This window comes from Geotrypetes seraphini, chromosome 19 (assembly GCF_902459505.1).
Source record: "Geotrypetes seraphini chromosome 19, aGeoSer1.1, whole genome shotgun sequence".
NCBI classification, from domain to species: Eukaryota; Metazoa; Chordata; class Amphibia; order Gymnophiona; family Dermophiidae; genus Geotrypetes; species Geotrypetes seraphini.
Window position 1 is genome coordinate 35123152 of NC_047102.1, and position 16793 is coordinate 35139944.

A 16793-nucleotide genomic window follows, 5' to 3' on the forward strand; every position below is an offset into this window, starting at 1 on the left:
GCCATCAGCACACAGCCCTACCGCATGGCTTTCGTCTTTCTGTAACTCTCTGACTTTCTCTTTCCTGCTTCAGTCTGAGGTCCCTTTTTCCCTGTTATCTGCGTTCCTTCACCTCCCTCCCTTTCTCTCCTCTCTCTTTCCTTGTTTACATTAAAGCAGCCAGGGAGCCAAGTCTGAGTGACTTTGAGGTGAAATCCACACTGCTTTGGAATTTTGTTCCCCCTTTCCTTCTTTTAAACTTTTAAACAAGGCATTGACTGTATTTGCAGAGTACTTATCCCCAGTCTCTTCACTCCTCTTTCTCTAACCTGCCTTCATTTATGAACAAAGAACCTGATTTATTAAAGGTTACCATCATTTTGTATTTATAAGAAAAGTTTTTTTAATAAATCAGGTCCACAGGAGGAGAGGCATGAACGAAACATGAATTAACTCATAGTGCAAAACTGGAGTGCAGAAGTAGTCTAACAGTTAGTGCAGTGGGCTAAGAATTTGGGGAACTGGGTTTGATTTCCCGCTTGAGCTCCTTGTGACCCCCTTAATGCCCCATTGTCCCAAGTGCAAAACTTATGGGATAATGCTCAAAAACTCTGGCACTGTTCAGAACGGTGCCAGAAAATACCACAAGACCCGCGCAGCAAAATAACTTCCCAATGCTCAGCAAATTATATGCGCGCTATTAGCGTTGGGCATTGAGAGATTAAGAAGTTAGTACAGCCTTGGGGCAAATGCCCCGTCAAAGTGGGGAACAAGAAGCCCCTGCTGAGCAATGGAGGCTAGGAGAGAGGAGAGCGAACAGGACACAAAGATATGCATTCAAGAAAGCTTAGAGTTATCTGGTAGGCACGTAATGATAGCCAAGGCAGTTTTTCCGAAGGATAAACCTGTGATGCCTTCATTATGGATGCGTGCTCTCGCAATCTTGAGGCTCTCCCCTTAAAGCCAATTTGATATACCGCTTAAAGTCATAAACAGATAAAATCTTGGGGGGGGGGGGGTACATAATTAGACTTAAATGGCCTATTGAGACATGGGGGATAGACGGAGAAATACAATCTGTGATAGGAGAGAGAGCCAATAAAAGTCAAAACAGTAGGAAGGGGATTTGCTCTTCCTTCTTTCTGAAGTCTGAAGGTTACTTATAGGCGTCCTTAAATAAGGTCTTTAGATGTACTTTAAATTTGTCCATTGGTGTTTCTTCTCGAAGATGTGTGTGCTAAAAGAGGAAGAAAGAATTGCATATTACAGACCTCAAAAGGAGAACATTTTGAAGGAGAGGAAGTAGTAGGATGTGTTATTTTATTAGAAATGAAATGTTGTTATATCAAATTAACTAAACTAAACTAACTAGAGGAAATAGCTGGCTACAACCCACAGTTTATGAAGAAAAAAGAGAGCATTCAGACTATTTTACAGTGTTTTAAGAAAAGATTTTTCCCTCTGTGTGCTGGCCTTTTTACATTACATACATTAGCGATTTTTGTTCTGTCTTAACCTTGCAGTTCTAGGCGGATTACAAAAAGATAAACTGGACATTTCCTGGAGAATTACAGGATCAGGTGCTAATTTTACTTTGAAGAAATCTCCCTGGACTCTGAACTTGTAGTACTGTATGTCTGAGCCATGAATGAATTGATACAGCCAGAGGAATCAGACAACATCCCAATGCTGGCAGAAGAGGGTGTGGTGCCCAGAGTCGACTTTTCTAAGAGTTTTCTCAAGGCTTTGATGAAGCAGCTTCTCAAGGCTTTTTGCACCCTTGTGTGTAATGCCCTAAGCCAGTGCCTCACCTGGCTCATGACTCTATGAAAAATCGTACTCTTTGGGATGGTCAGTGGTATAACTAGCTTAGTTGCCACTCAGAGTGGTGTGTGCTGCTGGCTCTGCTTGTCCCCTGCCCCACAACAGGAAGCTGACATCAGAAAGAACAGGGGACTGGCGGAGCCAAGAGCTGCACACATATAGGCTCAGGCCTTGTGCCTACCCAATGCACCCTTTTATCGCCTCCACTTGGGACAGACTATATCCACTGCCCCACTTTGGCACATCACAGTTAGCATCTCTGAATCTCTCTTTTTCTCTTCTTCCTCCTTCGTTGCTTTAAACACATACTTGACTTGACTGCGCATGCTTTTTCAGGGATTAAATCTCCGCTCCTGAGTATGGGTTTGCTTGACGTTGTGAACAAACAGCAGTTACTGCAGCTCTTGGTAAGCGCTTTGGATGTTTGTTTTCATCGATTGAACAACGTTTGACGAATTATCCAAGAAAAAAGTTTTTTTTGTTTTGAGGGGCACGCTGGCCAGTATATCCCCCGAGGAAGATCTGTTCACAGATTGAAACTCCCATTTCTTTTTGGGAGGGCGTCGGGAGTGATTTATTTCTAACCAGTGCTGGCTGATGGAGCATTCCATTTAAGATAAGTGTTGCCTTTCTCTTAGCTTGTTGCTTTTCGAGCAGAAATAATATTAGCTCTTTTGCTACACCATTGAAATTTTGTTTTTTTGACACATTGCGTATGAAAATAAATATATGTGTGTGTTGTACGAGAAGTCACATTAGAAGGTAGGGAAGGTGGGACAGGCGTACGTGCTTAAAAACATGGTTTCTTGATGTGGACCTGGAATAAGATATAAATTATAAAAGGTCTTATGAACTGACCCTCTAATTATGATACGCCTGTCTCTGGTGTAGTCAGTTGTTTAGAAAAACATATATTGAATAGAATTGGTAATATCAAGTTTTGTATAAGGAGTTTTTATTGAAGATAAAGGTTCATTGTAACCATAGTTAATCATTTGAAGGTGTATACATATATAAAAAAAATTTTCCAAACCATTTATTCTTACCCTATGGTTCTATCAGGGCAGGATTAATTCTTCGAGGGCCCCTAGGCACACAAGTACACTGGGCCTCCCTGGCCCCGCCCCCATTTATCTATTTTCTTATTTACTGCTTTATTTCCACTTGTATTTCTTTCTTTCTTTAAATTCAAAACAAAGATTAGCATACCAGAGCACAGTTTTTCTTCTATGCAAGCCCCAAACATCTCTGAACAAATCCCCTTTCCTTCACTTCCCAGTTCCCACTTTAACTCTGAACCCTTTCCATACATATATAAAAGTGTTCAGATATATCCGAAATACTGTATAAGTCTATATTAATAACCAAGTTTACAACGCCTCTCAACTGCCTCACTCTATGTCAACCAACTGTAACCCATATGTATGTACAAACAACCAAATCTGTGACTCCTCTAGTACGTTCCACTCCATGTATGTTAACTTGCAACGAAACAACAAGCCAAGCAGTCCACCAAAGAATCTAACATGAAACAAAAGAAGATCAGCAGAAAATAAGGAGATTCAAATCAGGTTTATTAAAGGTGCTTCCAAGAACCATGCCCGATGCATTTTGCCAATCAAGGCTAGTCAATGCTAACAGAAAACCATGTCTTTCATACACACAGAACACAGATACACCTTCAACCAGTATGGAATAAGTAATCACAAACTAAAAATAGAAATATGTAGATAAAGGTTAAACTGAACCGCCAAGAACCAAACTGCATACTGTGAAACACCACAGAAACAATGACACATAGCCCTCTAATACTCTGCGAAATATAAATATAGCAGATGTAAATTTGAAAATACTGGCAATCATCACTTGACAAATTAACAACTAGAAATAAAACAAAAATTGAAAATAAGAATATACCATTTTATTGGATTAATCCATTTTTCAATTAACTTTCAGAGGCCCTAGCCTCTTTCTTCAGGTCAATATAGTATACTGCTGTTACATTATACTGTCCTGACCTGAGAAATGGGGTTTTGGTCTCCAAAAGTTAGTAAAAAATGTATTAAAATTAATCCAATAAAAAGATTACCTTATTTTCTGTTTAAAAGTTTTATCAATACAACTACAATACCATTTTATTCTAAAGCAACAAAAAAATATTTTTTCTATCTTTTGTCATTTCTGCTTTCATCATCTTGTCTTCATTCTCTTCTTTCTAGCCAGCATCTGTCCTCTCTCTGTCTTTCATGTAGAATCAGCCTCTTCTATCCACTGTCTGCCCTCTCTCTCTCTCTCTCTCTCTGCCCCTTCCATCCATTGTTTTCCCTCTCCTCATTCCATATAGCATCTTCCCTCTTTCTATGCTCCTTCCATAAACTATCTATCCTGTGCCCATTATCTCCTTGATCTACATGATTCATTTCAGCTTCACCCCCTCTCCATTTTTCTGTCTCCACCCCATCCCCTATGCTCTGGCATCTCTCTCTCTTTTCCTTTCCTTCCTTCCCTTCCCTTCCCCCATGCCCTGGCATCTCTCTCCCTCTATACTCTGGAACCACTTCTCCCTCCTTTCCCTCTGGTCTGGCATTTGTCTCCTTAGTTTCCCTTCCCTTCTCCCATGCCCTGGAATCTCTCTGCTCTCCCTCCAACTCCCCCTCCCCCTCCATTATCTGGCATCTCCTCTCCTTCTTTTCTCTCCCTCCTTCCTTCCTTCCTTTCCCCTAGTCTGGCATCTGTCTCCTTCCCTCCACCCATGCCCTGGCATCTATCCCTCCCCCTCCATGGTCTGGTATCTCCTTTCCTTTCCCTCCCTCCCATGTGCTTGGGATCTCTCGTTCCTCTCCCTTTTCCTTCTCCCTCCTTCTCTCTCTCTCCCCAATTGGGAGAAGCAGCAGCATTTCTCCCTCCCTTCCCTGTGTAGCAGCAGCATTTCTCCTCCCCCTCTTCCCTGTGCAGAAGCAGCATTTCTCCCCTCCCCACCTTCCCTGTGCAGCAGCAGCAGCAGCAGCATTTCTTCTGTGCCTTCCTCCAGTGAGTGTTAACTGCTGGCTGGCTCCCTTGCTATCTGCAGTGGTTTTTCCACTCAAAGCCACGGGCATTGGCTCCTTGCGCAATCTGCATGACATCAGAGGGAATGCTTCTGACGCAGCTGACGCCCATAGCTTTGAGCAGAAGAACCACTGCAGGCAGCAAGAGAGCCGGCCAGGAGCTAAACACCCACCGGAGGGAGGCACCGAAAGAAGGAAGGGAGAAGGTTGTGTTGGGATACCTGTGATTTAAAGTTTACTGCCGCTGTTGCTGGTTAAGGAAAGCAGCAGCGGCAGAATAGGGAGGGTGGTTCCAGTGGCGGGCACCCCTGACCATTTTGGACCTTACTGGGTCTACCCTTTAATCCAGCCATGGGTTCTATACACTGAGTTTTAAACACAACCATATCTACAAGTCCACAAATGCAACAGGATGAAATTACTTATGCATCAGCCTGTCAATTCTTTCAGTTCATGTGGCATGTATAGCAGCAACCAGGTGAGGAGCATAGAGGTTCCCTTGAGCTGAAGCATGCTTTCATTTGACTATTTGAGTGGCCTTGAGATGGGAACGTGTGTTTACCCCTTTAATCTTTTTTTCTTTCAAGGTTAACTATATTGATCTGCCCAGTGACAAGAGTAAAAACAAGGCAAAGCAAACATGGAGCCCTCATCTTGTTTCTGTGCATTTCCAAGGGAAACTGCATAGACCGCTTCCATCTGGAGGGCCGAGCAGGCTTCAAAGGCCGCAAACCCTGCTCCATCTCAGCTCTGAAAACAAAAACAGGTAGGGCAAACATCAAGAAATTAGACATAAAGACATCAAGAAATTAGAAATAAATCCTGCACCGGTTGACACTTTCTTAACTTCATCTTATGCCCTCTTAACTTCATCCTATGCCCTCTCTTTACAGTTTCCTTTCAAATGAAAGAGACTTCACTCATGCACATTTACATTATGTTTCAATCATATTTCCCCTCTCCTGCCTTTCCTCCAAAGTATACAGATTGAGATCTTTAAGTCTGTCCCCATACGCCTTATGATGAAGATCACATACCATTTTAGTAGCCTTCCTCTGGACCGACTCCATCCTTTTTAAATCTTTTTGAAGGTTGCACCTAAGGTAATAGTGAAAGATTGTGATCAAAATGAACTCATAGGGCTCCTTTTACTAAGCTGTGTTAGGGCATTAACGCGCAGAATAGTCTCTTCTGGGAGACTGTTCCATGCATCTACCACCCTTTCTGTAAAAAAATATTTCCTTAGATTACTCCGGAGCCTATCACCTCTTAACTTCATCTTTTGCCCTCTCATTGCAAAGCTTCCTTTCAAGAGACTCGACTCATGCACATTTATATTAGATAGGTATTTAAATGTCTCTATCATATTTCCCCTCTCCTGCCTTTCCTCCAAAGTTTACAGATTGAGATCTTTAAGTCTGTCCCCATACGCCTTATGATGAAGACCTCATACCATTTTAGTAGCCTTCCTCTGGACCGACTCCATCCTTTTAAAATCTTTTTGAAGGTGCGACCTCCAGAATTGTACACAATATTCTAAATAAGGTCTCACCAAAGTCTTATACAGGGGCATCAATACCTCCTTTTTCCTACTAGCCATACCTCTCCCTATGCAACCTAGCATCCTTCTAGCTTTCGTCATCACCTTTTCAACCTGTTTGGCCACCTTGACATCATCACATACAGTCACATTCAAGTCTCACTCTTCTGTCGTGCACATAAGTTCTTTACCCCGTATACTGTATGTTCCCTCGGGTTTTTGTAGCCCAAATGCATGACCTTGCATTTCTTAGCATTAAATTTTAACTGCCAAATTTCAGACCATTCTTCAAGCTTCACCAGCTCTTTCTTCATGTTATTCACACCATCCGGCGTGTCTACTCTATTGCAGATTTTGGTATCATCCACAAAGAGTCAAATCTTACCTGACAACCCTTCAGCAATATCGGTTATAAAAATGTTAAAAAGAAGAAGCCCAAGAGCAGAACATTGAGGCACACCACTGGTAACATCCCTTTCCTCAGAGCGATTACCACTGATCACCACCCTCTGTCGCCTTCCACTCAACCAGTTCTTGACCCAGCCCGTCACTTTGGGACCCATCCTGAGGGCACTCAGTTTATTTATTAGATGTCTTTGTGGAACACTGTCAAAGGCTTTGCTAAAATTTAAATACACCACATCTAGCGCACATCCTCTATCCAATTCTCTGGTCACCCAGTCAAAGAAATTGATCAGATTTGTCTGACAAGACCTACCTCTAGTGAATCCATGTTGCCTCAGGTCCTGTAATCCACAGGATTCCAGAAACTTGAGCATTCTCTGTTTTAAAAGTGTTTCCATTAATTTGCATACCAAAAAAGTCAGACATACCGGCCTGTAATTCCTTACTCTTCCTTACTTCCACTTTTGTGACATCACTGATGAGATTGTTTCTTAGGCATTGGTGGAATGAGGCATTATGGTGTCACAATATCTTTTCACACTATTTATTTATTCAACTTTCTTTTACTGTTCTCCCAGGGGGGCTCAAACAGTTTAGATGAATTTATTCAGGTACTCAAGCACTTCAGGTACTCAAGGACTTCGATGGGAAGATAGGATTTCAATGAGAAACTAAGGTGGCAAGGGAGCCCCTTCTGGTGATTCAGACAGGTCGTGACCTGTTTGGGCCGCCGCAGGAGCGGACTGCCGGGCAGGATGGACCTGTGGTCTGACCCGGCGGAGGCACTGCTTATGTTCTTATGTTTCCTGTCAGTCCCAGGGGGCTCACATTCTATCTAATGTACCTGAGACAATAGGGATATTAAGTGACTTGTCCAGGGTCACAAGGAGCAGTGTGGGTTTTGAACCCATAACCTTAGGGTGCTGAGACTTTAACCACTTCACCATACACTCCCCACATTAAGCTCTTTACACTACAAGGAGGGAGAGGCAACCATTGTCTGTTTTAGTTCAAACAATTTTTATTGATGCAAACAACATCAAATAAAGTATAAGGGCACTCCAAGGTGCATAATACAATAACAATGCATCAAATAAAATAAAATAAGGAGCATATATATCCCCCCTCCCCTCCCCCCCTTCCCAATGATACTCTCTATTTAACTTTACTATGACACAACAATATACTCTAAGACACCCATCTTAAAATTGCACTATGGCCCTTAGGATGCAAGGTTTGTAAGTAAGAATCCCATATTCGCAGAAACAACATCTTTTGCTTCTCAGGCCTTCCAGCATCTCTCGCCTCCCAGATGGCCAACTGATGCAATTGGTTTCGGCAATGCCAAAACTTCTTGGCCAATAAACTCATCTTCCTACACAACACCCGATGACCCCTAGGCAAATGACTAAAAGCATCTGGCAAATCCAAAACAAAATTGGTCGGAAAACTACGTAAACATCTCTCAACTATTTTTGACATATAAGATATTATTCTTTTCCAAAAATTTTATAGGTAGAGCTACTTAGTTTTATTAGTATTAAAGGAGAAGGACCATTGAAGTCTAGAATCTTGTTTACGTTTTCATGCATTTGCAATAAAACAGTATTTGGCATGTTGCTGGGTTATCTTACTTCTCATTTTACTCTGAGTTATACTAACAAGAGTTCCCGAAGAATACACTTGTTTGCATATCCCTCAATAAAATTATGTCATTATAAAAGGTTCCTTGAGAGACCCTTTTCTTTCCAGGCGGTCAAACTGAATTTATGGCTGGCCAAAACTGTGTTAGAAACTTCTTCCTATCTCGATTTTAGAAAACAGTTAAAAACTCAATTATTTAACAAGCTGGGTTTTTAATGTATCTTATTCTTATAACTTTTTAACTTTCTTTTAACATTGTTGTATTCTCATATTGTATATATTTATTTTATATTGTATGCACTTAATTTGTTGAATCTCAAACGATTTGCACATATGTTTAACTGTTGCGAACCGCCTAGAACTCACGGGTATGGCGGTATATAAAAATAAAATTATTATTATTATTAACTATAATGGTCAGAGAAATACACATTAAGGGACAAGAATACAATTAGCTTTGTAGCAACTGGACACACTGTCCAATGTCACCTGTATACACCGAAAGCCACAGTGGAGCCTGGGGTACATTTAGTGCTTTCAAATGAGAAACATATCTTCATCCATCCACCATGTCTCTTCCCTTGTGACAGCAAACTGGAAAAGAAGACTTTAAAAGCTGTAGCCTCCAGACTCTGAGGAATGATTTCCCTCTCTATCTGGTGGGTAAAATTTAGTTTGTGCGTCAGGCTTGACCTGTGACTCATATGGGGGTGCTTGGGTATAATAGAGGGCTGTCCGTACTGGAGCCCACAGGTATGCAGATGAGAAATGGGCTGCCCCAGTCTGGCACGACCACAATGAAATTGCCAGGAAGAGAAATTAATACAACTGAAATCCAAAACACAACAGAAACTGGGCATTCTCATTTAGCAGACTTGGTATGTTCCGATGTTTTGGTCTGGGCAGAGAAATGGTGCAAGTAAATGATTTTGGAAGATTCAGGGAGGAATTTTTACTGGAATAGTCTACATAAGTCACCACATTCATCCATCCCTTATTTCCTTCAGTAACACAGAAAAGAGTCTTAAAACCCTCATAGGCTGATATTCAAAGAAAGTTGAGTATCTGATCTTAGCACCAAAAGTTAGGAGACTTTTCCTGACTTAGATTCCAGAAACTGATTTACTCCAGTTCAGGTCTTCTAATATTTGTCAACAGTGAAAAGCCTAGTACATTAAGGGGTCAATATTCAAAAGCACTTATCTGGACAAGAGCATATATCAGCTCCTGCTTGCTGGATCAGACCTGATGACTGGGATATTCAGTACTGCTATATATATTGATAGTGCCTCTAAATATCCTTACAGAGTATCTTTGTTTTCAACATGTCCAGCCATCTGAACACAGGTCACCCTTTTCGTCTGGTTCCTTCGATCTTCCCAAACATGATGTCCTTCTCCAATGATCTTTTTCTTCTGACACTGTGACCAAAATAAGACGGTCGTAACTTTATTATTTAGATTTCTAGTGCCATAACTGGTTTGATCTCTTCCAGAATCAATTTGTTAGCTTTGCTGGTGGTCCACAGCATGCACAGAATCCTTCTCCAGCACCAAAGCGCAAATAAGTCCGTTTTCTTTCTGTCTTGTTTCCATAGTGTCCAGCTTTTGCATCCATAAGACTACTGAGAAAATGAGTGCAAGGACAAGTCTGATCTTCTGGAGTGTTATTTCCTTGCTTCTGAATACTTTGTCAAGAGCCTTCATTGAAGAGTGACCCAGTCCTATTCTGCAGAGTATTTCTTCCCTGTTAGTTTCATTGTTTACAAAAGAGCCCAGGAGATTGAAATCCTTTACAATTTCTACTCTGTCGCCTTTATTGCCTACAAAATAGGTGTAGTTTTGGGCTCATTTGCTAATTGCCATGTGATAATGCTGGAAATACAAAAATTGGCTGTTTACCCAGGGCGTAAATATGGTTGTAGCAAATGGGAATGACACATTTAATCATGCATAGGACACTTTTTACTACATCTTAGCAAAAGGGCCCTATAGAGAGAAATATAACAATGTGAAGCAATAACATAAAAAGTGAATAAAATTAATCACTGACATCAGCAAAGAAAGCAGTAAATATACTGTAGATAAACTAAGAACAGAGCTTGAGCATACTTGTAAAACAAAAGCTAATATAATACAAATAAATGAAAATTAAAAACTAATTTAAATACATACTTAAAAGCCACATTTATCCAAGAGCAGATAATTATCTCAAAGGAGTGTGTTTATAGGCATATCAGAGGGAAAAGAGACAGATTGAGCCCAAACAGCAGAAAGTAGCAAGTCCGGGCAAGTTGAACATAACACTTTGAAACCTTGGATAAACAGATTTAAAGAGTATTTTTAAAAAGCCATGTTTGAATTAATTTTCGAAAAGATAGATAATTATCAGATAAGCATGCTGCTTTTGCAATATCATTCCAGAGTCTAAGCAAAGCCTGAAAAGTTAGTTTCTTGTGTTTGCTCAGTTTGGCTTCAGAAAACCATGGCATAGCTCACAGAACCTTGCTGGAAAATTATAAGGTATAAGCAGAAATATAAGGCAGTAAGGGCCAGACTCTATAAATGGCATCTAGGACACCTACCGCATGTTAACCAAAGATAGGCGCTATTTTAGAATCGCGCCTAGCGGCACCTGAATCACTTTTGCTGCTGGTATATTAAGGCAGGTTTTCTTGGCCTATGTCAATTCATGCCCAAACTCCTCCTCTAACCACACCCACTTTCCCTGTAGGTGCCAGTAGGTAAAAAGCTTTTTATTTGTTTTTTTAATGGCACTTTCAATTATCAGCACCAATTAAGCCAATAAGGAAAATTAAGTTAGGTGCCTAGATCGGCTAAGTGCACTGATTTATTTATTTTTTTTACTTTATTTTTATTTATTTAACAAATAATTACAAGTACAACACTTGTTCAAGCAATTCAGTGCCTACTTCCATTTGAATTCTTACAATTAGGAATTTTAAACAAGAAACAAAACAACTGAAATATAGGCTCTTCCTCAGACCACTATAAAATAGAGGAGGAGGAGATAAAAAAAACTAAGAGAGAATTTATAATAAACAGCATTTCTGGAAATTAGCTACGACAGATCCACCTTGGTCTATTCCATCCATTCCACTTCATGTAGCACCAGCAGTTGACTTCTTGAGATCTAAAAAGGACCTTAGGTACTCGGGCAGCAAAAATACATATCTCAAACCTAAATATTTAATCACACATTTACATGGATAAGCAAGCAAAAATGTTGCTCCTAATTTTCTTGTTTCCTCGCTCATAACCAAGAATTCTATCTATCTCTCCTGGGTTGATTTTGTCACGTCAGGATATAACCAAATTCTCTGACCTCAAAAAGTATTTTTAAATTATATCCTCATTATAGAACTCAGGTCTTGTTCAAAAACAAAGTTCACAATAAATGTAGCCCGATCTTTAACTTCAGAGAGAGAATCCTCTAGAATAGATCCTGTAGATTTTTTCACCGACTGCATATGATCAATATTCCTAACATCATTTACTAACTGATCTCCTATTTCAGTCTTTTTATCTTTAGTAATAGGTAAGTAATAAGCCTTGTTGATAGGCAGCATACTCTCCAAAGGAAATTTCAAATTTTTTTGTAGAAATCTTTTAAAAGACTTCTACGGGAGACATACCCAAAATTTTTGGACAATTTAGCATTCTAAGATTCAATAGTCTGTTATAATTCCTTATTTGTTCAATTTTTTATGAAATAAATTTCTGAACTTTTATCAAGGTAGTACTCTCAATATGAATTTTCTCCATACAGTCTTGACGAACTGTCTAGAGTCAAAGAAAAGGCATCAACTTTTGAAACAAGTACCTCCATATCTTGAGCGGTTTTATCCAATCGTCACATCAAGCTTCCTTATAGTCGCAAGAAGTGTCCCCAAGGTTACTGCAGGTTCCAACGCTGAATTCTCAGCCTCATCAATGTTTTCTTTGCCATGCAGTTCGACACTAGGCTTCGTGCTTCAGCTGGATAAGGTGGCACATTTGTTGTTGGAGGTGAAAGAGTTGTTTTATGTTCTTGGGAGTCAAGTGCTAACCTCGCTGGACTCCAATGCAGAACCCAACCGCCAGATATGCGGCCGAGGGTTGGTGGTGGCTTGTCGATCTAGAAGCTGAGGAATCATCTGTTGAATTGAAGAAGATGAGAGTACTGGTGGAACTATGCCTCTCACTATCACCTATTCTGAGTGGAGTAGAATGGGTCCAAGTGGATCGGTTTTTGTTGGTTCTCTTTTCCTTCACTACCCTCTGTCGCCTTCCACTCAACCAGTTCCTGACCAAGCCCGTCACTTTGGGACCCATCCCAAGGGCACTCAGTTTATTTATTAAACGTCTGTGTGGAACACTGTCAAAGGCTTTGCTAAAATCTAAATATAGCACATTTAGCGCACATCCTCTATCCAATTCTCTGGTCATATCGCTGAGCGCGGCTGAACGTAATAAAAGCATCATGCCCAATTCACCCACAGTGTAGTGACTGCTCAAAATGAGCGAGGTCTTACAATACAAGTACATATAGTACTGTATTTTGTATTAATGTTTTTGGGTTGTGGAACGAATCGTCTGAGTTTCCATTATTTCCTATGGGGAAATTTGCTTTGATATACGAGTGCTTTGGATTACAAGCATGCTTCCGGAACGAATTATGCTCGCAAACCGAGGTTTTACTGTATACCTAAAAAAGAATTTGGAAGAGTTCATCTAATTAATAATTTATTGATTTATTTGTTACATTTACATACCAAAAACACAAGTATATCCAGTTCAAACATAGCATAGAAATGCTCATCAAATAAAGGCAAAGGCAATAGTTTATCAATGATCAAGTCCACATTAAATGGCCGAGCGTGCCAAAGATTAAAAGAAAAAAGGTAAAGTAACAAAGTTTAACATCTTAGCAGGTTAAGAAATGTGGCACATTCTTTAAATCATCAATTACACTCTCCAGCCAACAAATAATAATTTAAGAAACCATCGGCAAAGGTTTATCTCTAAGAAAATCTTCTAACCGGACTGGGTCCAGAAACACATATTTATCACTTGCAAATGAAATAAGGCATTTACCGGGGAATTTTAAGAAGAAGGTCGTGCCCACCGCTAAGGCCTTGGGCCTGAGCAATAGAAACTGCTTCCTCTTTATCTGAGTCTGCTCAGAAACATCAGGAAATATGAACACTCGTTGGCCGCAAAACAGAGCTTGTTTCGTAGTAAAGTACAACTTCAAAATCACCTGTTTCTCAAGTTCTGTTTTGAAAGCTACCAAGCTAATGAATCATTTTATTATTTCCCCCGGATGCTAGTGTGAATGATTTTATCGACCACAATGAGTCCAGTTCATTAAGCGTGATTGGATGGTATTGATAACATGTGGAAAAGATGCTCTGAAAGCCAATTCATCCAGAATCATTTCATTTATTGGAATTTACATTTTAGTCATAGTTTTTTTTATGATAAAGCAATGCCCATGGGCTGTACTATTTCTTGTTCTTATTTTGGAAGCTTTTGTAACATTCATTCATTAGCTGAAAATTCACCTGGCAGGTGACAATAGTGTTAGTCATTATTCGGATGCTTTTCTTTCTGTTGGACCAGCAGATTCACAAGTCTGTGATAATCTGGTAAATGTATTTAGAAATGTTGTGGCAAAATTGGGTGTTCCGTTGGCTAACGAAAAATGTGAAGGTCCTTCTACAAGGCTTACATTTTTAGGAATTGAATTGGATTCCGTTCTGATGCAATCAGGGAGAATGTAGCACGGTGGTTGTGGGCTCAAACCAATGCTGTTCCTTGTGACCTTGGCCAAATCACTTAGGGGCAGATTCTCAAAACTAAAATCGGCCTTTAACATGTTCGCTAAACCGATTCCAGCTGGTGTAGCGTGCATGTATTTGAGTGGCGGATTATTAAAACGGCTTACTGTGGATTTTTCCAAGTTTTTTAGCAGTCTCCGATACTGCCATGCAAATATAGTACAACGAGGTCATTAATATTAAAATGAGCACTCCGAGTGACTCTCTATAATCGCTGAGTGATTCTCTAACTTCGCTGTGCCACATTTGCGGCCAGAATTTGCCGACAGGTCTGAGCTGTTCTTGCCTTTCTTTCTGACCAGTACTTGAGCACTGATTGGCTCAGGCACTGACAGGAAAGTAAGGCTTGACAGCTCAGACCTGTCAGAAAATGTTGCCGCCGTCAAGCAACTCCCTTGACACCCGGGATGACCACTCCCTCTGGCCAGCAGGCTTTCCCCTCTCTGGTGCATCCTGGGATGTGCTGGGAAGGGGCCTAAGGCTTTGATTGGCCCAGGTTGTTTAAAGCCTGGATGCACCGTGAATTTTTGAGAATCTAGCCCCTAATCCTCCCATTTCCCCAGGTACATTGGATAAGACTGTGAACCTGCCAGGACAGAGAGGGAATACCTGAATAAATTCATATAAACTGCTAACCTGGGTGATTGGTATAGTAAATGGTATAGGAAGTTCTTTTTCACTCAGAGGGTGGTGAGCACCTGGAATGCACTTCCGGAGGTTGTGATAGGACAGAGTACACTACGGGGTTTTAAAGAAGGACTGGATAAATTCCTGAAGGATATGGGGATTGAGGGATACAGAGGTAGAGATAGGATTATGAAAGGATATGGATAGAATCATAAAGGGGAATAAAGGGTTTTAGACAAGGATCACCTTACAGGTCATGGACCTGATGGGCCGCCGCGGGAGCGGACTGCTGGGCGCGATGGACCTCTTATGCAACTTCTTATGTTCTACACTGAATACATAAATAAAATCAAGCCTGCCTTCTGAAAAAGTAGATAATTGAGGTTATTAATATTGGTACTATGGCTAAAAAGCTGACTTTTAAACGGGTGCAGTATTGATTTATTTAATTTTGCATGTTGAATAATTCTGATGGGGGGTTATTAGGAGACTCTCTTAACAAAAGGAGTATTAAAAGGTCATCATTTTATTAAGTGAATTTTCAACTATTTTAAATGACATGCACAAATTCAAAGTCCTCAAATTTAGCAAGCTGAGAGAAGTGTCTTGAGGAGGACATTTGAACAGCTTACAATGAATCTATGCATTTAAGCAGAGCAGAAGAGTGGTTAGAGCAGGAGGCTGAGGACTAGGGAAACATCGTTTTAAAATGTTGCTTCCCTTATTGACACTCATTGGACCTTGGCCCAGTCATTTCACTCTCCATTGCCTCAGCTACAACTTAGATTGTAAGCCCACTTGAGCAAGGAAATAGCATGTGCATCTGATTGTAATTCACTCTGAGCTCAGATTTGGAAAAGGCAAGTAATGAAATCCAAGTTTACTTTTTGAAAAGAACACACAGACCCGGCGTGTTAACATATAACATTATACCATCAGTCGGCAATGGATAACATCATGCATGTATATTTAACTGCATTACAACCTCTTATCCGAGCCCAATTCAAATGGATATTTTATGACTAAAAATTGAGCTGTTTTCAGCAGGTTTATAAGCACATTTCCTGTGAATCAGTTTAGGTGCGCCAATGCCATGTGCTTAGTACCAATTCTATAAAGGAATCTTGGTGCCAGGGGGTGCTGTGTAGCAGAGCATTAAAGAGGGCGTATTCGGGAGTGCTCCTGTGAGGCCTTCTCATATTCAGTAAAGAAAACGTTTGCCTGAAATTTGGCAGCTAAAATGTAATGCTAAGAAATGCAAGGTCATGCATTTGGGCTGCAAAAACCCGAGGGAATGGTACAATTTAGGGGGTGAAGAACTTATGTGCACGACAGAAGAGGTGTGACTGTATGTGATAATGTTAAGGTGGCCAAATAGGTTGAAAAGGTGACGGCGAAAGCTAGAAGGATGCTAGGTTGCATAGGGAGAGGTAGGGCCAGTAGGAAAAAAGGGGGTATTGATGCCTCTGTACAAGACTCTTTTGAGACCTCATTTAGAATATTGTGTACAATTCTGGAGGCTGCACCTTCAAAAAGATGTAAAAAGGATTGAGTCGATCCAGAGGAAGGCTACTAAAATGGTATGTGGTCTTCGTGATAAGGCGTATGGGGACAGACAATCTGTATACTTTGGAGGAAAGGCGGGAGAGGAGAGATATGACAGAAACGTTTAAATGCCTATGTAATATAAATGCGCATGAGTCGAGTCTCTTTCATTTGAAAGGAAACTCTGCAATGAGAGGGCATAGGATGAAGTTAAGAGGTGATAGGCTCTGGAGTAATCTGAGGAAATACTTTTCTCCCTGAAAGTGTGGCAGATGCGTGGAACGGTCTCCCGGAAGACGTGGCAGAAACAGAGACTGTGTCTGAATTCAAGAGGGCCCAG